Source organism: Mandrillus leucophaeus, unplaced genomic scaffold, assembly GCF_000951045.1.
Source record: "Mandrillus leucophaeus isolate KB7577 unplaced genomic scaffold, Mleu.le_1.0 Scaffold121, whole genome shotgun sequence".
NCBI classification, from domain to species: domain Eukaryota; kingdom Metazoa; phylum Chordata; class Mammalia; order Primates; family Cercopithecidae; genus Mandrillus; species Mandrillus leucophaeus.
In genome coordinates, this window is record NW_012100432.1 from 4,398,126 (window position 1) to 4,420,911 (window position 22,786).

The following is a 22,786-nucleotide window of genomic DNA, read 5'->3' on the forward strand; positions in this document are numbered from 1 at the left end:
GCCTCCCAAAGTGCTGGGATTACAGGTGTGAGCCACCATGCCTTGCCAAGAAAGAGAATATTTTTGTATAGCTGTACAATGCGTTTTTGTTGTAAGCTAAGTGTTATTAATTAAGAGTCAAAAAGTTTATAAAATAGTAATAAAAAAAGATGCAGTAAGCTAAAGGAAAGAAAAATATTCTTTTGTAGATTTAGTGTCACCTAAGTGTCCAATGTGTATAAGGTCTACAGTAGTGTACAATAATGTCCTAGGTCACATTCACTCATTGACTCACTCAGAGCAACTTCCGGTCCTGCAAACTCCATTCATGGTAAGGGCCCTATACAGGTGTACCATTTTAAAATCTTTTAAATTGTGTTTTTACTGTTCCTTTTCTATGTTTAGATATGTTTAGATGCACAAATCCTTACCATTGTGTTACCATATCCTGCAAGATTCAGTACAGTCACATGCCGTAGAGGTTTGTAGCCCAGGAGCAATAGGCCGTATCATACAGCCTAGGTATGCCATCTAGGTTTATGTAAGAGTTTGGACTCTGCTCTGTGATATTTGCACAACAACAAAATCACCTGATGACACATTTCTCAGAGCTCAATCCCTCACTGAGCCATGTTTAATTGTATTATCCCTAGGGGATTGATGTGAGCACTAAAATTTGAGAAGCAATCCCTAGACTGGGGCTCTTCCTCCCTAGCCCAGATAGACAGTCACCCACTGCTTTGGGGGAAAGAAGAAAACAAAGCAGGAAGAGGGATGCAAATTCCTGACTACTGAGTTTTAAAAAATGCACTTGCTTAAATGTAAGGCAAAAATCATTGTGCATTTACCTGCAGAACACATTGTTTTCTCTGCTCTCATATAAATTAAGACTCCACGCCTGAGGGAGAGAGGAAGAAGAGGGACCATGGAGACAGGAGCTAAGTGAGATCAAGAGGCTCCAGGTCTTGGGAGTGATGCCATCCATCCCAGTGCCAGGGAGCCACATGGCTGCCCAGTTGTCCTCCTCATGGCCATCTGCTAGGGAACACTCTTGGTCATGTTGCCAGCCAATCAGACAGAAAGACTGAGGCTCTTCTGCAGCCAGAGAATTTGCTTTAGCCACTGTCTGACTACACAGACCCATGTGGGCCACAGCCCCCCGGAATAGAGTATGGGGCCCTAAATACCTTCAGAGGTAACGTGACCAAGAGGAAAAGCTCCGTTAGAAACAAGACCTCACCATGTCAAAGACATCCACCAACCCACTCTACACTTTTGATTTGGTTTCCCCCTTGCATGTCCCATTATGTGAAGAGAAGACTCGGGAACTTCCAACTTCATCCTTCATGGGAAAAAATGGAAATAACGAAAGTGACTTACTAGCATAATGGCTTGTCAGAGCTGGGAATGACCTTAGAGTCATTCAAACCATAAAAAAAGATCTCTCCCTTCCATCTGTCCATCCTTTCTTCTATCTCTTCCTTCCATCTTTCCATCCATCCATCCATCCATCCAGACTTCCATTCATTGGACAAGCATTTATTGAGTATCTCCTACTAGTCAGGAATCAGGCTAGGCACTGGGATCTATTGCTTGGCAAAAGCAGATACAGACCCTTCCCTGGAACCCCGGGCCCATTATTGCTTTGTCTATTCAGCCACTCACCATCTACTGGAAGAAGGGAAACAGTGGATCTCTGAGCTCAGAAAAGTGTGACGGATTAGTTTTCCAAGAGATAAATTGAGAGAAGCATGCCTGCCTTTAAAAACTCACTTTGCTAGCAATAGCTAACAGTTTTTAAGGTCTTGCTTTATGCTAAATGAAGAGAATGTGTTGAAGCATCACACTAAGCCCTATTACATAACATTTTAATCGTCACAACAACTTTTAAGAGTTGGTTGTATCATTAGTCCCATTTTACGGATGCATACACTGGGTCTTGGAAGGTTAAAAGACTTGCCCAACATGATTGAAACTAGTAAGTGGTAGAGCTGGGGTCTGAATCTGAGGCTCTACTTGGGATGGGAAACATGGTGTTGAAATACTGCAAGACAGCCACGTCCCTCCAGAGAGCCTGCTTCATAGACACACAAGCAGTGGAGTGGCACAGAACCTGGCTCAGAGGCCCACATTTGGGGTTTAATGCTCCAGGGTTGCCACCTTGAAACTCCTAATAATTATACCTTTGATTTTGGGTTTTGTAAGCCGATTTTGATGGGACTGTGGAGCTGTCCTGCTGCTGCCTTTCCACCTGGTCATCTCCCCAGGATGAGTTCTCTGTCACTCGTTCCTGTGCCCCATAACATCCTGATACTGCTTGGCCTCACTCTCTTTCTGTCTCTTTCTCTGCCACTCCCCAGTGACTTCAGCCACCCCCACCACCAGGTGTCCCCAGGCATTGTCCAATGATTGATGCTGCCCTCCATCCCCAACAGAGGCCTAGGCACTGGCGTGGGAAGAGTGAACTTGGGTACATGCACTTAGTGGCATCTAGGAGCAAGATATGGCTGCACCTCGGCATGCCTGGTGAACAGCTTGGGAGGAGCGAGCCTCTGCCCACCTGATCCATACCAGTGTGCCCAGCATGGAGGCTGCAATCCATGAGCGTTGCCTATCCACTGCGGGTTGGGGTAGCCAGCCAGTGGGAAGGGGAGATTGGCTTCTCTGCCCTTGGCTGGGGTGCAGGCGTCAGTCTGGTGGCTGCTGGGAGGAGGAGCCTGGCAGGTGGGACTGAGGGCTGGCAAGTGCTGAGTCACAGGATTCCCAGTACCTGTGACAGTCACACTGTCTGCGTGAGTATTCTTTTGCCTGAGGAGATGGCACATTAAATAACAAAAACACAGAAGTGGGAGAGAGAAAAGGAACAAGAGACAGACAGACAGTAGAAGAGTAGAAGAGAAAGAGACAGACAGTAGAAGAGTAGAAGAGTGGAGAAAGTTTTCTATTTCAGTTCCCTTGATGGCACCTTTATCCTGATTTATGAACAAGGGGTCCTGTGTTTTTATTTTGCACTGGACCTTACAAATGATGTCACTGGGCCCCAAAATGCACCGCAGACTGCTGTGCCAGCAGTGAGGGTCCTTCACCCACTAAACCTCCAAGATAACCTTTTCTCACTCCCCTCCAAAAAATGGAGAGACTGTTCCTTTAAAAGGAGCCTGCCCTACCCCTGCCCCTTCTAAATCTCAGTGCTCCAATTTGGAAGCTTCTGTCAGGCTAGGTCTACATGCATTCCATCTGTCTAGCTTCTTCAGGTTCATTCCCTTGTATGTTACTTTACTTAGCTTTTAATGCTTATATTTGTTGGGTGCTTGCCATGTTAAACCCTTTACACAGAATGTCTCATTTAATTCTCACAGCAGCCCTGTGACGTACGTGCTACTATTATGTCCATGTTGCATATGGGAAAACTGAAGCTTGAGAAGCTAAAGGGTTACCCCAGTGAAAGTGAGGCCCTTTCGGCAGTCTCTTTGCATGTCCTTTGTCTGTTCAGCCCAGCATGCCTTGCGCTTGCTGTCTTTGCCGCAAGTTTCCATTTGATAAAGTAGCCTTTCTTCTCATTCCCTTCTAGGGCCAGACTAGCTTCATGGAACCTAAAATTCATGGATTTTCTAGCATCATTCTTAACACATTTCAGAGGTGCCTGGGATCTGCCCTGGACAAACTTCCTGGAGTTAGAAGGACTGGCTGCTGGTCCTGAGGATTCCCAGTACCTGTGACAGTCACACTGTCTGCGTGAGTATTCTTTTGCCTGAGGAGATGGCACATTAAATAACAAAAACACAGAAGTGGGAGAGAGAAAAGGAACAAGAGACAGACAGACAGTAGAAGAGTAGAAGAGAAAGAGACAGACAGTAGAAGAGTAGAAGAGTGGAGAAAGTTTTCTATTTCAGTTCCCTTGATGGCACCTTTATCCTGATTTATGAACAAGGGGTCCTGTGTTTTTATTTTGCACTGGACCTTACAAATGATGTCACTGGGCCCCAAAATGCACCGCAGACTGCTGTGCCAGCAGTGAGGGTCCTTCACCCACTAAACCTCCAAGATAACCTTTTCTCACTCCCCTCCAAAAAATGGAGAGACTGTTCCTTTAAAAGGAGCCTGCCCTACCCCTGCCCCTTCTAAATCTCAGTGCTCCAATTTGGAAGCTTCTGTCAGGCTAGGTCTACATGCATTCCATCTGTCTAGCTTCTTCAGGTTCATTCCCTTGTATGTTACTTTACTTAGCTTTTAATGCTTATATTTGTTGGGTGCTTGCCATGTTAAACCCTTTACACAGAATGTCTCATTTAATTCTCACAGCAGCCCTGTGACGTACATGCTACTATTATGTCCATGTTGCATATGGGAAAACTGAAGCTTGAGAAGCTAAAGGGTTAGCCCAGTGAAAGTGAGGCCCTTTCGGCAGTCTCTTTGCATGTCCTTCGTCTGTTCAGCCCAGCATGCCTTGCGCTTGCTGTCTTTGCCGCAAGTTTCCATTTGATAAAGTAGCCTGGAGTGGCACAGAACCTGGCTCAGAGGCCCACATTTGGGGTTTAATGCTCCAGGGTTGCCACCTTGAAACTCCTAATAATTATACCTTTGATTTTGGGTTTTGTAAGCCGATTTTGATGGGACTGTGGAGCTGTCCTGCTGCTGCCTTTCCACCTGGTCATCTCCCCAGGATGAGTTCTCTGTCACTCGTTCCTGTGCCCCATAACATCCTGATACTGCTTGGCCTCACTCTCTTTCTGTCTCTTTCTCTGCCACTCCCCAGTGACTTCAGCCACCCCCACCACCAGGTGTCCCCAGGCATTGTCCAATGATTGATGCTGCCCTCCATCCCCAACAGAGGCCTAGGCACTGGCGTGGGAAGAGTGAACTTGGGTACATGCACTTAGTGGCATCTAGGAGCAAGATATGGCTGCACCTCGGCATGCCTGGTGAACAGCTTGGGAGGAGCGAGCCTCTGCCCACCTGATCCATACCAGTGTGCCCAGCATGGAGGCTGCAATCCATGAGCGTTGCCTATCCACTGCGGGTTGGGGTAGCCAGCCAGTGGGAAGGGGAGATTGGCTTCTCTGCCCTTGGCTGGGGTGCAGGCGTCAGTCTGGTGGCTGCTGGGAGGAGGAGCCTGGCAGGTGGGACTGAGGGCTGGCAAGTGCTGAGTCACAGGATTCCCAGTACCTGTGACAGTCACACTGTCTGCGTGAGTATTCTTTTGCCTGAGGAGATGGCACATTAAATAACAAAAACACAGAAGTGGGAGAGAGAAAAGGAACAAGAGACAGACAGACAGTAGAAGAGTAGAAGAGAAAGAGACAGACAGTAGAAGAGTAGAAGAGTGGAGAAAGTTTTCTATTTCAGTTCCCTTGATGGCACCTTTATCCTGATTTATGAACAAGGGGTCCTGTGTTTTTATTTTGCACTGGACCTTACAAATGATGTCACTGGGCCCCAAAATGCACCGCAGACTGCTGTGCCAGCAGTGAGGGTCCTTCACCCACTAAACCTCCAAGATAACCTTTTCTCACTCCCCTCCAAAAAATGGAGAGACTGTTCCTTTAAAAGGAGCCTGCCCTACCCCTGCCCCTTCTAAATCTCAGTGCTCCAATTTGGAAGCTTCTGTCAGGCTAGGTCTACATGCATTCCATCTGTCTAGCTTCTTCAGGTTCATTCCCTTGTATGTTACTTTACTTAGCTTTTAATGCTTATATTTGTTGGGTGCTTGCCATGTTAAACCCTTTACACAGAATGTCTCATTTAATTCTCACAGCAGCCCTGTGACGTACGTGCTACTATTATGTCCATGTTGCATATGGGAAAACTGAAGCTTGAGAAGCTAAAGGGTTACCCCAGTGAAAGTGAGGCCCTTTCGGCAGTCTCTTTGCATGTCCTTTGTCTGTTCAGCCCAGCATGCCTTGCGCTTGCTGTCTTTGCCGCGTTTCCATTTGATAAAGTAGCCTTTCTTCTCATTCCCTTCTAGGGCCAGACTAGCTTCATGGAACCTAAAATTCATGGATTTTCTAGCATCATTCTTAACACATTTCAGAGGTGCCTGGGATCTGCCCTGGACAAACTTCCTGGAGTTAGAAGGACTGGCTGCTGGTCCTGGGAAACAATTTCCGGAAAGAGGAGATACTGGGAGCACATTGGGAAAAAAAAAAAAAAAATTGGGAATATATGGCTTGGGCGAGACATTTCAAATATCACCCCTCCATGCCGTCAACAGGCAATGACTTAGTCCCAGCTGTCTAGTTATTTACCAAAGGAAGTCTGCTGCAAGTAGGCACACTGGAGACTTTCTTCTGTGGGCCTTTCATTGCCAGGAGGCACCCAGAGAATGTACAGGTTACAAGCCCCATCACCTCAAGCCAACTTGCAGAGGGAGAGCTGAATAGAGCTCTCTTTGGAGGCCAAGCCAGGATTACAGTAATTGCAGGCCGGCTGCCGGCTCTCTGGCGGCAGTGCCCGGTGGAGGCTGCCAGCTGGCCTTGCTAATTACCTGTCGCCCAGGATAGGGAGGAGAACACGAGAAAGGACTGACGAGGCCCAGACAGAAGGCACTGGAGCATGGCAGGCTGGCATCTCCAGGATCCAGGCCTCCCAGCCGGCCCCATGGCTATGGCTCTGCTGTTGCAGAGAATGACTTGGCATGTTTCTACCTTGTTCCTCCCAAACAGCTCCCTCACGCAGACCTGCCCGTCTCCCCTTCAGAGCAATAAATCTCTCTAGTCTACAGTTTTCCCTGGGACACTACAGGAATTGCTGAGAGTGGGGTTTTGGGCAGAAGCTCAGAGAAGGCGAGAGAAAGAAACCCTTTCTAGACTAGGGCTGTTCAATTTAACATAAGCCACAAATGTAAATTTAATTTTTTTTTGTAGCTATATTAAAAAGAAAAGGTAAAAAGAAATAGGTGATGTTAATTTCAATAATACAGGTATCTTTTATTTAGCTCAATATATCTAAAATATTATTTCAACATGTAATAATGTTTTTAAAGTATTGAGATATTTTACATTATTTTCTTGGTACCAAGTTTTGAAAATTCAGTGTGTATTTTACATGTTAGAGCACATGTCCATTAGGGCTAGCCCATAGCCACACAGGGCCAGTGACTACCATGTTGGCCAGCACAGCTTCAGATGCAATGGAAAATACAACTCAAAGCATACTTACTGACTTTCTTTAGCCATATTTGGGTTTTATCCCCAAACTTCCAGTCTTTCTTCTGAACTTGACGTTTGCTCTCCAAGCCTCAGATCCTTGCTCCTCCCTGTGTGGACCAAGGACAACAGCACTGACATTCACTTTGGAGCTTGGTCAAAATGCAGAATCTCAAGTTCCTGCCAGGACCTACTGCATCAGAGTCTGCATTTCACTAAGATCTCCAGGTGACTTGAATAGTCAGTTTGAGAAGTCCTGCTCTAGACTTCTCCCTCTTCCCCTTGTTCCTCCTGATTGCATTTGAACTGGTGCACCTGGTAATGCATTTCAATCATGGGCTCCTTTTTGCCTGGATTCCTTTGTCCATCTTCCAAACCTTTGGCTTTTGCCAGATGTAGATGACACATGCATTATCTGCTTCTATCTCTAGGCTGCAGAAAGGCAAAAGTGGAAATTATCAACCACAAGTGAAAATGACAACTTGTCCACCACTTATTTGATACCTGCTATGAGCCAGGCCCCATGCTCGGCACTTTGCATGCATAATCTCACAGAATTCTCACTGGGTTTTAGAACCTGGTGCATTATTACATACATTTTAGAAACAAAGCCCAGAGACTAACATCCACACACAGCTAATTTCTGGTGGAGTGAGGATGAAACCGTGGCTCTGCCTGGTTGGAAAGCCCATGTACTTTGACTAGGTTCAAATTAAAGTTGTTTTAATGTGGGTGGTGGCAAACACAGGTGTATTAGTCTGTTTTCATGCTGCTGATAAAGATATACCCGACACTGGGTAATTTATAAAGAAAAAGAGGTTTCATGGACTCAAGTTCCACGTGTCTGGGGAGGAGGCCTCACAGTCATGGTGGAAGGCAAAACACACGTCGCACATGGCAGCAGGCAGGAGGGAGTTATGCAGGGAAACTCCCCTTTATAAAACCATCAGATCTCGTGAAACTTATTTACTATCATGAGAACAGCATGGGAAAAAACCCCCTCCATGATTCAATTACCTCCTACCAGGTCCCTCCCACACCACGTAGGAATTGTGGGAGCTACAATTCAAAATGAGATTTGGGTGGGGACACCGCCAAGCCATATCAGTGGGGGTACTTACTCTTGTTCAGAAAGCCTTTCATTCTGATTTGTCCATTTTCCATGGTCTTCCTCACAATGGTAGCTACACACTTTGTTGTTTTTGAACATCCACCTCAGCAACCTGACCTTCTGCAGATAACTTCTCCTTCTAAGGGAAACTTGAAACCATCTCACATGAATGTCCTCAGTTTCCCTCTTCTCAGTCTCAAAATCTCCATGTGTCTGCTTTGCCTTGATTTGGCTTTGTTTCATGGCTTCCCAGGCAACCTTCTGACTTTGGAATTGCAAGCTGGCTTCAACCAGGCATTTTCCTGTAGGGGAGGAGAAATGCTGCTAAGGCTATATTAGTATTCCTGAGCCTGCCTGGCAGCTGGTGTAAATTCACTTACTGTAAGTTCACAATTCACATTCTGATTTATATCCCAGATCTTGGGGGCATGGTTAATGTGATTCTTTAATGTGGCTTTTTAAAACCATATCTCCATGCTGGGTCAGCTTAGAGAGTTGCATATCTCCCAGAGAGAGTTTGGATGCACATAGATAAAGACCCAGGTGAACACCCTGCCACGGGGCTCCAGCTGAGCAGTGGGCTGAACAACTTTGCTGTCATTGCTCTTTCTCTCTGTATATGGCACAGGGGCTCTCTGATAGGGCTTCTAACACGTAGAGTCTTCTATTGTCATTGGCTGGATAAACTGGTATTGCCAGCTAGATTTTAAAGTCTCTAAGGTATGGGCCACAGCCTTTGCTATATAGAAGGAATTGGACGAATGCTTCTGAATGAATACCTAGCTGTCTTAGTTTGGGTTCCCCCAGAAATGGTCTCTAAGACAAGGATTAGAGTGGAGACAGTTTGAGATTTCGGAAGGAAGGGGACATTAGGAGGCAGGTCAAGGTGAAGAGAAGGAGGGGATAAAGGTTAATAAAGCGTATGTTTTCAAGCTAGCTACTCCTGTGGGTGACTAGAGCTTAGTCCCACTGAAGAAACTCTAGAAGTCAGTGTAGAAATGTGCCTCTGAGCTATCCTGCTCCAAGCGTGAGGGGGCTAGGATATTTATACACCAACTCCTATTAGTAATTGGTTGAGGGCTGCTCTCAGGGCCTTCTGTCAGGAAGAGAAAACTCCCAGGCAAAGAAATAGAGGTGCCAGCAGTTGGAAGTCAGGCCAGTATGCACAAAAGTGGTAAGGATGAGGGGTACAGGAGAGTCCTGACAATGTCTGCCATGGCAGACTAGATTAATAAACCTCTTGCCATAACCAAGTCAAGAGGGAATAAAGTAGCTCTTGCCCTTTGATACCTAGCTCTTGAATTCCTTTCAGTCATTTATGGTGTTCATTTTTAACCAGGTATCACTCGTATTAAAATGTTGGAATGAGCTGAGTCACAGGCAGTTGGCCTAGATGGCAACTTGTTCCAGACCCTGACCTACAAATGCCTTTGGATAGATCCCTGGAAAGGCATGGCTCCAAATTCCTCTCTCTTGGTTTCTGTTGGCTGGCTGGTAGGCATAGCAGTTAAGTCAGGCTGTATGTGAATGTTGGGATCCTGTCCCTCTCCTGTCCCATGTGTTCCAACTTGACCAGTCAAGACTGGCTGGGCAGACACACAATCCAACTCAAAAATACCAGCATTAATCAGTTTCTTGGTATCTCTGTTTTGGGGGCAGAAATGACTTTTGGGGAAAGGAATCTATCCTGGGGGAAGGAGGGGAGAAGAAATTTCTATTATCTGTCTACACCTGTCTATATACACTATCTATCTATCTATCTATCTATCTATCTATCTATCTATCTATCTATCTATCTATCTTATCATGCTGCTAATAAAGACATACCCAAGGCTGAGAAATCTATAAAAGAAAGAGTTTTAACTGGAATTAAAGTTTCACATGGCTGCGGAAGCCTCATAATCATGACGGAAGGCAAGGAGGAGCAAGTCACATCTTACATGGATGGTGGCTGGTAAAAAACGAGAGAGCTTGTGCAGGGGAATGCCTTTTTTCAAAACCATCAGATCTTGTGAGGCTTATTCACTATCACGATAACGGCACATGAAAGACTTGCCTCCATGATTCAGTTCCCTCCAACCAGGTCCCTCCCACAACACGTGAGAACTCAAGATGAGATTTGGGTGGGGACACAGCCAAACCATCTATCTATGTCTATTATCTGTCTGTCTATCTATCTATCTATCTATCTATCTATCTATCTATCTATCTATCTATCTATCTATCTGTCTATTATCTATCTATTATCTATCTATCATCTATCTATCATCTATTATCTATCTATCTATCTATCTATCTATCTATCTATCTATCTATCTATCTATCTGTCTATCTATCTATCTAAGTTTAGAAGGGACATTGCAGAGCAAGGATGGGAGAAATATGTGTCCTGTCAGTGGTGGAGAAATCCCATAGGATGGGAGGATTTGACAGTTTCAAAGGTTGACACCTCATTTTGCCAAAATCAGTCTAGATGAGTCTCAATTTGGGTCAGTTTTCTTTCTAAAATGTTGATATTAATATCACCCTGTGAATACATTCCATACACTCCAAGGTCTTTTAATCTTTTTAGTATTCTATGCATTCAAAGGAAGAGAGAGAGAGAAAAGAGGGAAAGAAAAGATAAGAGATAGAAAGGGTAAAATTGAAGTTCTGATGAAAATGCAAACGTGGCACATCCCTTTAAAAGAGAATGAGGCAGCAGGTTCATTGGTTTTCCACAGTGCCACAGAGCTCCAGGCCTTTGTTCATTCATAACTCTTCAGAAACAAGATTCTTTTATTGGAGTGAACTGTTCCTCACTGGATGGATCTCAAATTCCAAGCCAAGTGAATGTGACTGTAGGGGAAAGAGTGTTCACTGCAGAAGAATGAACAGCCCAGTGCAAACCAAGGAGGCTTAGGACATCATTGATTTAATATTTTGTCAACTGTACTGACTTAACTAGGCAGAAGAGATCCCTTCCCTTATCATTCTGAATCAAGGGCTTGAAGTCAGTTCATTAATTCACTTTTTCACTCCTTCATTTATTCTTTCATTCAGTATTTATTGAGCATCTACTCCATTATGGATTTAGTGATGAATAACAAAGCCAGGTTGCCTGCCTTTGTAGAGTTTATATTCTAGTGGTGGTGGGAAATAGGAAATAAGGAAGTTAAATAAATGCGGTAATTTCAGATTGTGGCAGGTGCTATGAAGAGAATAAAACAATGGTGCAGTAGATGTTAATCAGTCAGGGTGGTATGTTATATAAAGTGGTGTTATCATGATCTATTACTGTGTAACAGATCACTTCAAAACTTAATGGTCAAAACAAACATCGCTGCTCCATGGAGTGTCAGCTAGGGAGGCTCAGCTAGGGCTGGCTCATTCACGTGGCTGGCAAGTTGGTCCTGGTTGTGAACTGAGAACTCAACCTGGACTGCCTGACACCCATGGGTTTTAGTACTTTCCATGTGGTTGCTTGAGCTTCTTTACAGCGTGATTGTTGGGTTCTAAGAGTTAGTATTCCAAGAGACAAAGTGGAAGCTGCAAAGCTTGATATAATCTAGACTTGAAAGTCTCTATACTTCACTTTTGCTGCGTGTGATTGTTCGAACGAGTCACTGAGGCCAGCCTAGATTAATGGAGAGGGGAACAGACTCCACAGGTGGTCTGGAGGATCTCTCTGAGGAGATGATTTTGAAACTATTAATATATCTTGAAGAATGACTTAAGTACCAACTAGGTAAAAAGCACTAGGTAGAGCTTCTAGGCAGAAAGAACAGCAAATGCCAAGGCCATGAGGAAGAAAAGAACATGGCATGACTGCAGGACGGTTTGTTGAAAGGCCACTATGACTGCAGCACTGTGGGCTGGAGAAACTTAGTGGTAGACGGAGTTGAAAAGATAAGCAGTGGCCGGGTGACGTAGCCCACATTAAGGAGTGCAGATTTTATTCTAAGTGTGGTGAGAAGCCCTTCAAGGATTTTTAAACAGGAGTGACATGATCTAATTTACTTTTGAGACTTTACATTGACAGCTGTATTAGCTTGCTAGGGCTTCCATAAAAAAATACTACAAACTGGGTGGCTTAAACAACAGAAATTTATTTTCTCATAGTCTGAAAGTTGAAAGTCCAAGATCAAGGTGTCGGCAAATATGATTTCTTGGGGCCTCTCTCCTTGCCTTGCAGATGGCCATCTTCTCACTGTGTCCTCACATGATCTTTTCTCTGTGTGCATGCATCCCTGGATGTCTTTGTGTGTGTCAAAATCCCTCTGATCAATATGCTGGCTGCTATTTGAGAGGGCCATCCTCTGGCCAGCCTGGCTCTGGAATATTTCTGCACAATCTAATCACTGGATGCAATGGTGCATAAAGTGGTCCATCTGTCTAAAGGGGTGTATTAGTCAGTTTTCACGTTGTTCATAAAGGCATACCTGAGACTGGGCAATTTACAAAAGAAAGAGGTTTAATTGGACTCACAGTTCCACGTGGCTGGGGAGGCCTCACAATCATGGCAGAAAGCAAGGAGGAGCAAGTCACATCTTACGTGGATGATGGCAAGTAAAGAGAGCTTGTGGAGGGAAATTTCCCTTTTTAAAAACCATCAGGTCTCATGAGGCTTATTCACTAACACAAGAACAGCACAGGAAAGACTTGCCCCCACGATTCAATTACCTCCCATTGGGCACCTCCCATAACACGTCAGAATTCGAGATGAGATTTGGGTGGGGACACAGCCAAACCATATCAAGGGGCTAAAGAAAAGAATGTATCTTATTTTAACCTCCACTTTATACTTTCCCTATCCTTATGCAATGGAAGATTTGCCAATTACTACCAAGGGAGTTAAAAACTTGAAAGCAGCAAAAGAGGAGTATTTTTGATGTTCAGGCTTTCTTAAGCAAGGCCACATTGTGCTCAGAATAAATTACACAAGACAGAAGGAGAGAAAAGTTATAGGCTAAATACTATTTAACTAGTAGGGGTGAGGTTGGGAAGACAGAGTTGGAAGAACAACGTCATCAGGATCTTAGGGAGTGAAGTTTCTCTGGCACACACACAAGGCAGAATTTTGGTGGTATAAAATTTGTCCAAAAGTGTTTGGGGGTCCTCCTAATTTCCACCCCTGACTTGAGTGTGGGGCTGGACTTAGTAATTTACTTCTAACCAATAGATATAATGGGACTAATCATTTATGACTTCCAAGACTAGATCATAAGACACATTTAAGCTTCCTTCTTTCTTACATCACTCATTCTGGGAAAAGCCAGGTGCCATGTCATGAGGATACACCATGGAGAGGCCACATGGTGAGAAATTGAGGCCTTCCACCAACAGCCATGTGCTTCTCCTGCCCCAGTCAAACCTTCAGTTGACCATAGACCCAGCTGGCATCTTGACTGCATCTACATGAGAGACCCTAAGCCAGAGTCCAGCTATGTCTCAAATTCCTAATCCACAGAAATTGTGGAGATAGTAAATATTTTTTTGTGTTAAACCACTAAATTGTAGGGGTAATTTTTTGTGCTACAATAGATAATTATTTGATTATTAGTGGGGGTGGGGAGATAGAACAGGAAGACTCCATCATGAAGATTTTAGGAAGCAAAATTGCTCTAGCACGTGACGTATAACAGGGATCAACATTTCTTGATCCCTGTTACCAAACTGAAACACAATGATGGGGATACTCTACAGTATTAGCTACAGAAGTCTCATGGAACCAGAATTTCTGGGTCAAAAGATAACTCAGAGGGTTGAAAAATCTTCATTTTTTCCCCTAATGGGTAGGGAAACCTAGGTTGAGAAAATATAAGTGATTTTCCTGAAGTTCTTTTATCCAGTTTGGAGGACTCCTGGTTTAAGTTGGAGGCAACAGGCAAATTCTGCAAAGTTATTGATATCTGGAATTTCCGGCTGGCCTAGGTAATAATGTTTTCTGCACATCACCAATATTGAGGGCTCACAAACATATTTACAATACCCAGGAGGCAAAGCTGTCTGTGGAATTACAATCCAATATCAATATGTAAAACCGATTTAAGTTGCAATCTTTCCTTAAGCAAGTTGTAAGTCTCCAAGACATAGAAAGTGTTGACTCCTATTCAGCGGCTTCATGTAAACAATTTGCTCGCCATCTGACAACTCGAGCCTTCAATAGGCTCTGGAATGCAAAGACTGGTTAAGGAAAACCTCTAGACTGGAGATGTCCCATGGAGATTCCCCAGCTATTAAGCTTATTCTTCAGCTATTGAGAAGATTGCTTTTCTGAAACAATAATTTTTTGCCATTACTTTTAATGGCAAAAACTACAATCACTTTACACCAACCTAATAATAAGGGTTGGTCTGACTTTATGGAGTCCTGGATCATTTCAATTTGATGATGTTCAGACTTTCTTAAGTTCCATGCCTTAAGCACTTTTTTTGAGCAAGCAAATAGACACCTTTATACCAATTTGATAACCAGAAATACTCAGGTAGAAGCTTCTTCAAAGATCTGCTCTGCTTTCTCTCCATCACCGTCTTTTTATAAGTAGTAACCTGGAGATCTATAAACTTGGCTTTTGTACATCACTGTGCACAACCCAGCTTCTGTCCTCCTCTCTCACTCAATCAGGTACCACTGTGCCCCTCGATCACTCCACTCCAGACACACAGACCTCTCTTTTGTTCCTAAAATAAGACAGGTCTTTCCCATCTGAGAGCCTTTCCATCTGCTTTTCTTTCCATCTGGAATATTCTCACCTCATGGCTCATAGAATGGCAGTGTAATGCTCAGTGTTTCAATGTTCACGTCTCAATTCAAATGCCCCCACCTCTTAGAGAAGCCTTTCCTGTGTGGGTACCCCTCCCCTTCCCATCTGTGACAGTCAGTTGTATGTGTCAGCATGGCTAGGCTATAGCCCCCAGTTATTCAATGGAGCACTAGTCTAGGTGTTGCTGGGAAGGTATTTTGTGGGTATGATTAAAGTCCATCATCTTTCAGTAAGGAAAATTATTCTCCACAGTCTGGGTGGACCTGACCCAATCAGCTGAAAGGTCTTAAAAATAGAATTGAGGTTTCTCTGAGGAGGATGAAATTCTGTCTTTCAACAGCAGATTCAGTTGTGCTCAAGATTTCCAGCCCATCCTTCCTGATGGCCAGTTCTATAGATTTTAGACTGGCCTAGCCAGCCCCTATACCTGCTCGAGACAATTCTTCACAATAAATCTCTTAATATATTCCACTGGTTCTTTTTCTGTGGTGGAGCCCTGTGTGATATAGCACTCCAGTTACTCCATTTATTTTCTTAGTGCTTGGGTTGCCCGAGTTAGCTAGTAAAAATACAATATTGCAGCTAGCATGCAATATTTGGGATGTACACATACTAAAAAAATTTGATGTTTATCTGAAATTCAGATTTAACTGCATATCCTGTATTTCAGGGGTTCCCAACTCCCCGTAAGGAACTGGGTCACACAGCAGGAGGTGAACAGCAGGTGAGCCAGCAAAGCTCCATCTGTGTTTGCAGCCACTCCCCATTGCTCGCATTATCACCTGAGCTCTGCCTCCTGTCAGATCAGCAGCAGCATTAAAAATTCTCATAGGAGTGCAAACCCTATTGAGAACTACGTATGTGAGGGATCTAAGTTGCAAGCTCCTTATGAGAATCTAATGCCTGATGATCTGTCACTGTCTCCCATCACCTCAGATGGGATTGTCTAGTTGCAGGAAAACAAGCTTAGGGTTCCCACTGATTCGCATTATGGTGAGTTGTACAATGTACAATGTAATAATAATAGAAATAAAGTGCACAATGACTGTAATGCACTTGAATGATCCCAAAACCATCCCCCCAAAGCCCCGCCCTTGGTCTGTGGAAAAATTGTCTTCCACAAAACTGCTCCCTGATGCCAAAAAGTTTGGGGACTGCTGCTGTATTTGATCTGGTGACCCTACTTAGTATTTATCACAATTTTAACTTACATTATGATTATGATTATTATTATTATTATTGCCACCCAGGGTGGAGTGCAGTGGCATGATCTCGGCTCACTGCAACCTCTGCCTCCTGGGTTCAAGCAATTCTCATGCCTCAGCCTACCAAGTAGCTGAGATTACAGGCGTGTGCCACCACACCTGGCTAATTTTTTGTATTTTTGGTAGAGGAAGGGGTTTCACCATGTTGGCCAGGCTGGTCTCGAACTCCTGGCCTTAAGTAATCCACCCGCCTCAGCCTCCCAAAGTGCTGGGATTACAGGCGTGAGCCACCATGCCCAGCCTGAACTTACCTTACTTCTTGATATGCTTACTTATATATTGTCCATCTCCCCATCTAGTCTGGAGGTTCCATGAGGATGGGGACCTTATATGTCAATTTTATGGCTATATCCTATTTCCTGAAACAGTGTCTGGAAACGATTAGGTCTTTAGTAGATATTTATTAAGTGAATTAATAAATGAATATATTATGTCACCTGTACGGTTATGCTTTCTGTCTTGAGAGGCCCAAATCACCCTCCACATGCAGAAATTGGGTTTCTATTTTTCAACAGTTGAATCAGTGCTTCCAACGATGGCATCCAAGTGTGTGGTCTGTTGGCTAAGGGTTCCCTTTCTCACATTGCTGTTGTTGTCTGCCCAGGAGAGTGTTGGTTTGTGTGATTATGTGACTATTTTAGGAGGTCATTTCTCTTATTATTTTGTAAAAATGAACAGAAAATGGAAAAACAAAAGTGCTGATAGTGGTGATAAGATTCTTGTCTCATAAACTTAGTATAATCAACCACAAAATAAATCACAAGACAAGCCAAATGCAGCAAATCTTCAGCCCTGATCAGAAGCACATAGAACTCAGGCTACCTGGCTGTAGAATCATGCAAGGAGAAAAAGGAGCAATAATAAGAACCTGCATGAAGTCCTAAGGCTCCATCGCTGAGGACTGGTTAGAGTGGAATTAGGAATTTTTTTTCTTTTAGCATCTGGAGGCAGAAATCACTTTTAACAAGTGAATCTATTGTTTGATTTGGGGCATTGGCTTTTTGTTCTGCCTGTAATTTAAGCCTCAGCTCAAGTGTCACCTCTTCCCTGAAGGCTTTCCAGCTCCTTTTCCCTCAGCCCCACCCCTGAGAACCATTTTTTTTTTGTTCTCTTCCCCGTGCTCCCAGGAGTGTGTGGTTTGAAACCATTTTAAGTATGTGTTTTCACTCTCCTTTTAATTTTACTCATCTACTATAATTGTCTCCTCCTTTAAATAGCAAATTCCTTGAAAATAGGAAATGCTTTACACCCCCTTCCTGCAAATACCCCAAACTCCATTATAGGGAGCTCAGTGCTAGCGTGGAAGTTAATGTGGACTTGATGTTAAAAGCCTGGGTTTGGAACCCAGCTCTGCCCTTTGAAAATTGTGTGTCCTTTGATATATAATTACATTCCTCTCCACAGCTCAGTTTCCTTATCTGTCAAATGGGAACACAACTATCTACTGAGAGGTTTACATGGGTTACTATTGGGGAACAATCGTTGGAACTGTAAAATGCCAGGACCATGGAAAGTCTTAATGATGTCAGTCTAAGCGGAAACAATAATCAAAAATGTTGGTTGAATGAATGTCTTTTTTAGCTCGAAATCTCAAGAGTTGAAAAAGAATATCAAGATATCTCTATATAAGAATACAGAATTTTTATATAGGCAGGAATGCCTCTGGATTCTGATGGAATAGGCCCCTCCCCTCTACTCTCACTCTTCTACCAAGTAGGATCGAATATATCTGCTCCTGAACAAATTCTGTCCTGACCTGGCCCAATGCCTTAAACCTTCACCATTACTCCTGTAGGCTGCCACATTCTGTTCATTGCCTCTAGGCTGAAATCAGTGGGCCTCCAGACAGGCTTAGTAGGTCAAGTTGGGGTGAAGAAAAAGCAATGCATTTGGGGCCTGCCGGCAAAGCCTTCTACAGCCCTGTTACCTACCACCTACTTGATCCCCCACCCCAACATTCAACCTTTCTTAGCGTCAGTTTTCTCATCTAGGAGTCATGCATGATAAGCATGCACTCCCTCATAAGATTACTAAGGCACAGTTTCTCAACCTCAACACTATCAACATTCTGGTTAGATAATTCTGTGTGTGTGTGTGTGTGTGTGTAGGGGGAGTACCCTGTGCATTGCAAGATGTTTATCGGCATCTCTATTCTCCAGCTACTAGATGCCAGTAGCACCTTCTACCAGTTGTGACAATCAAAAACATCTCCAAATATTCCCTGGGAAACAAAATTGCCCATAGTCAGGAAACACCGCAGTAATGATTAAACTCAGTAATTCCTATGTGAGCCTTTGTAAATTTGAGAGCCCAATTCAAGTGTTAGTTTTAATTATTTTGCTCTGATTTCAGCGAAAATTAACTTTCCCTCTTCTTTGAGTCCTTAGCTCTTAAAAAATAATAACAGATAGCAATAATTGAATACTTGTGATGTGGTAGGCTCTGGTGTTGTCTTATTTTGCACATAAGAAAACTAAGCCTCTGAGTGGCATGCCCAAGAATACAGGAGTAAGTAGTCAAGGCAAAATTTGAACCACAATATATGTCCAATGAGTCTAAACCCATGCTCTCAACTTGCATTTGTTATTTATTGCTGTATAACAAATTATCACAACTTAGCAGCTTAAAAGAGCATACATTTGTTTTCTCGCTGTATCTGTAGGTAAAGAATCTGGGCACAACTTAGGAGGTCCTTTGAATAACTACAATGAAGGTTTTGGCCAGGACTGAGGTCTCATTTGAATGCTCGGCTGGGGAAAGAGCTACTTTCCAGTTCACATGGCTGTTGGCAGAATCCAGTTGTTTTTAGGTTATCGGACAGAGCCTCAGGTCCTTACTTGCTGTCAGTTGGAGGTCACTCTCAGTTCCTTGCCAGATGAGCCTCACTGTAGAATAGCTCACAACATGGCAATTTGCTTCATTATGTCTAGCAAAGGAGAGAGACTGTTAGCAATATGGACATTGCCATTTTATGTAACATAATCATGGAAGTGACATGTTATCACCTTTGCTATATTCTATTAGTTAAAAGCAAGTTGCTTGGCCAACCCACTGTCACACAGTGGGATCACAGGGGCATACATACCAGGAGATGAGGATCCTTGAGGCCATCTAAGCGTCAGCCAACCACTCCATGCTGTCCTGCCTCCTGCTTAGTCCACTTATTACAGATGAGTAAGCCTGTTTCAGCTACTAGCCCAAGTGCTGTTTTTAGGGTTTTGTTTTTGCTTTGAAGATTATCTCCATCTTCTCAGGCTGCAATAACAGAATACCATAGACTGAATAGCTTAAACAACAGACAATTCTTTCTCACATTTCTGGAGGCTGGGAGATCCAAGATCTGGTGCCTACTGATTCATTTTTCTGACGAGGACTCTCTTTTTGGCTTGCATACAGACACCTTCTTGCTGTGTCTTCAGACAGCAGAGAGAGAGAGAGAGATCTCACCCTTTCTCCTCTTATAAAGCCACAAATCCTGTGATGAGGTTTCCATGCTCATGACCTCATATAAATCTAATTACCTCCCAAAGGTCCCATCCCCAAATACCAGAGAGAGAGAGATGTTGATTCTTCTAGAAGAGGAGATACACACACACACACACACACACACACACACACACATATATCAGGGTCTTGCTCTGTCACCCAGGTTGGAGTGCAGTGGCATGATCACTGCTCACTGCAACCTCAACCTTCCTGGCTCAGGAAATCCTTCCCACTTCAACCTCCTGAGTAGCTGGGACTACAAATATGTGCCACCATGCCTGGCTAATTTTTATATTTTTTGTAGAGATGGGATTTTGCCATGTTTCCCAGGCTGGTCTCGAACTTTTGAGCTCAAGTGATCTACTTACCTTAGCCTCTCAAAGTGCTAGGATTACAGGTGTAAGCCACCCCTCCCAGCCTGGAATAAGCATCTCTTTTATATACCTGTCTTGGAACCTAAGCCAAGGCTTGGTACTTCGTAGGTATCAGAAAATGTAGGCTGAGTGAATGAAAAACACATGCATAGGAACAGAGGAAAAAGTTCCAAGAGATTGGGACCCAGGACTGGTAAACATTAATGGGGGTTGGGGAGTCACTCTGAAATAAGGAAAATGGAAGTCTGCCTGAGTAGAGCAATATGACAGAAACATGGGCTTTGACATTCAGTAAAGTAGACTGTTGAATCAATCTCTGCAAGCATCATTTTCTCTCTTACAAGTGGGAATATTGTTGATACCTACCTCAAAGTGGTGTTGTGAGGACTGGAGAAGGTAATGCATGAAAGCCCCTAACATAGTTTATGTTTAGATCAGTGGTTGGCAAAATCTGTATTAGTCTCCTTTGCTGCTATAACAAATGGCCACAAACACAGTGGGCTTAAAACAATGTAAATTTATTATCCTATAGTTCTGGAATCAAAACACTGGGCTAAAATGAAGGTGTCAGTCTATCTTCCTTTTGGAGGCTCTAGGGGAAAATCTGCTTCCTTGCTTTGTCCAGCTTCTAGAGACTGCCTGTATTCCTTGGTTGTGGCCCCTTCTTCCAGCTTCAAAGCCAGAAGTGTGGCATCTTCTCTTTTCTCTGACCTTAGCTTCCATCCTTACATTTTTCTCTCTGATTCTGATGCTTCTGCTTATCTCTCAAAAGTACTCTTCTGATTACATTGGGCCCACCAGGATAACTTCCCCATCTCAAGATCCTCAACCTAATCACATCTGCAGAATTCCTTTTACAGTGGAAAGTAATATATTCACAGGTTCTAGGGATTAGGATGTGGACATTTTGGAGGGCCATTATTGTTATTATTATTATTTTAATTTAATTTAAAAAGAGACAGTGTCTCACTATGTTGCCCTGGCTGGTTTGAACTCCTGGGTTCAAGTGATCCTCTTTCCTCAGGCTACCAAAGTGTTGGGATTACAGGTGTGAGCCACTGTGCCAGCCTGGAGGCCATGGTTCAACCTGCAACAATCTGCTGTCTGTTCCCAAAGTTTTATGTCTATCTCAACTGCATTGACCCCATTCTTCAAAACTCTCAACCCATTACAGCAATCAACCTGAATCCAAAATCTCATCTAAGTCTTATCAGGTCAAAAGTCTCATTTCTCATCACATAAATCATCGAATTTAGGCATGGGTGAAGCTCTGGGTATAGTCCAGTGTGTGGCACAATTTCTCTCTATCTGTGGACCTATGAAGCTAGCAAACAAATTATCGGCTCCCAAAATACAAAATGAAACACACTCCACCAGGTTAACAGTTATAGACATTCCCATTCAAAATGAGGGAAGAATGAAAGAAAAAAGGAGTCTCTGGTCCCAAACATTTTTCTAAATCCAACCAGAAAAACTCCATTAGGTTTCAAGGCATGGCTCTCAGCTCTGCCTTCTGAGCCTATAAGGTCTGCTCTCACAGCCATCTTTCCTTTTTCATAAAGGGTAAATACTTGTTTGCAGCTGTAGTTTCATCTGCCTGTCTCCTGTCTGTAGAATTTTGGGGATCTGACAGCCTTCTTTCATTCTCTTCTCTCTGTCCCTTTCAGGTCAAGCTGGCAGTGTTTTGGGGGACATACCATTCTTAAAAGCCTTGTGAGTTTCCTGTGTATGTCACATGGACTCACTCCATTTGAACATCAGGCCAAATCCAGCCTATTGCCTCTTTTTGTAAATGAAGTTTTATTGCAACACAGACACACCTACCTGTTCATTTATGTATTGTTGATGGCTATTTACATAATATAACAGAGTGAAGGGTTGCAACAGAGACAGTGTGGCTCACAAGCTGAGACTCTTTACTATCTAGCTCTTTGCAGAAAATGTTTGCTGATGACTGGCCCAGAGCCAGAACTCAAATAAGTGGTAGTTTTTAAACAAATAACAGACTTGGGTGGGTTGCAAAAGTGGGGCCACTTGGAGGTAGTGAATATTTCAGACATTGTGTGGGAGGTGTGAGGAGAGAAGTGAGAAGAGGTAAGAGACAAAGGAAGAGGAAGTGAGAAGCTATGGACTTCAGAAGTAACCTTGATCTTCTTGGCAAGTTGCCTTGGAAGCCTGGGGCCAGGATCATTAAGCAGCAAGATTACCATGAAGGAAAAGAGTGAACCAAAAGAAAGTAAGGGGAGAAATACAAACTGGGCTCAACTGTGACAGAAAAGAAAAATCACACCTAGAGTGTGAGGGACGCGGTACACTGAGTCCCTTAGTACGCAAGAACCACACTGCCTCCTCATCATCCTCCCTCTGAAAAGAAGCCTGCTGTGCACACCTATGGGAGAGCATTTGCTTAATTCGATGTGCCAGCGGCAGCTTCCCAATAAGCCTTCTCTCCTTCACTTTTGCTCCGTGGAAATGAGAACATACCGAGAGTGACGTTTGTGTGTGGGTTTTGGCACTTTCACAAAAAGCTTGATTAGCCTTATTTAGAATATGATTACTCCTTCAATCCCTGTGCATAAATGGATTTCAGGTGACCATGCCTGTCGCAGGCCCCTGCTCGCCTGGTTACTGACTTGAGGTGTTCTTTGGTTTAAACAAAGCAGGACAAATAAAGAGCAAAG

General features: G+C 43.6%; 1 long non-coding RNA gene across 1 annotated transcript in view; it reads right to left on the minus strand.

Annotated features, from left to right (window-relative positions):
• Positions 1-8,206: 8,206 nt before the first annotated feature.
• The window catches only part of LOC105532924, a 47,514-nt gene continuing 32,934 nt past the window's right edge, over positions 8,207-22,786 (minus strand). Inside the window, exon 3 of the long non-coding RNA XR_001005060.1 lies at positions 8,207-8,537. This is a non-coding gene — a long non-coding RNA (uncharacterized LOC105532924). The remainder of the gene's footprint in view (positions 8,538-22,786) is intronic.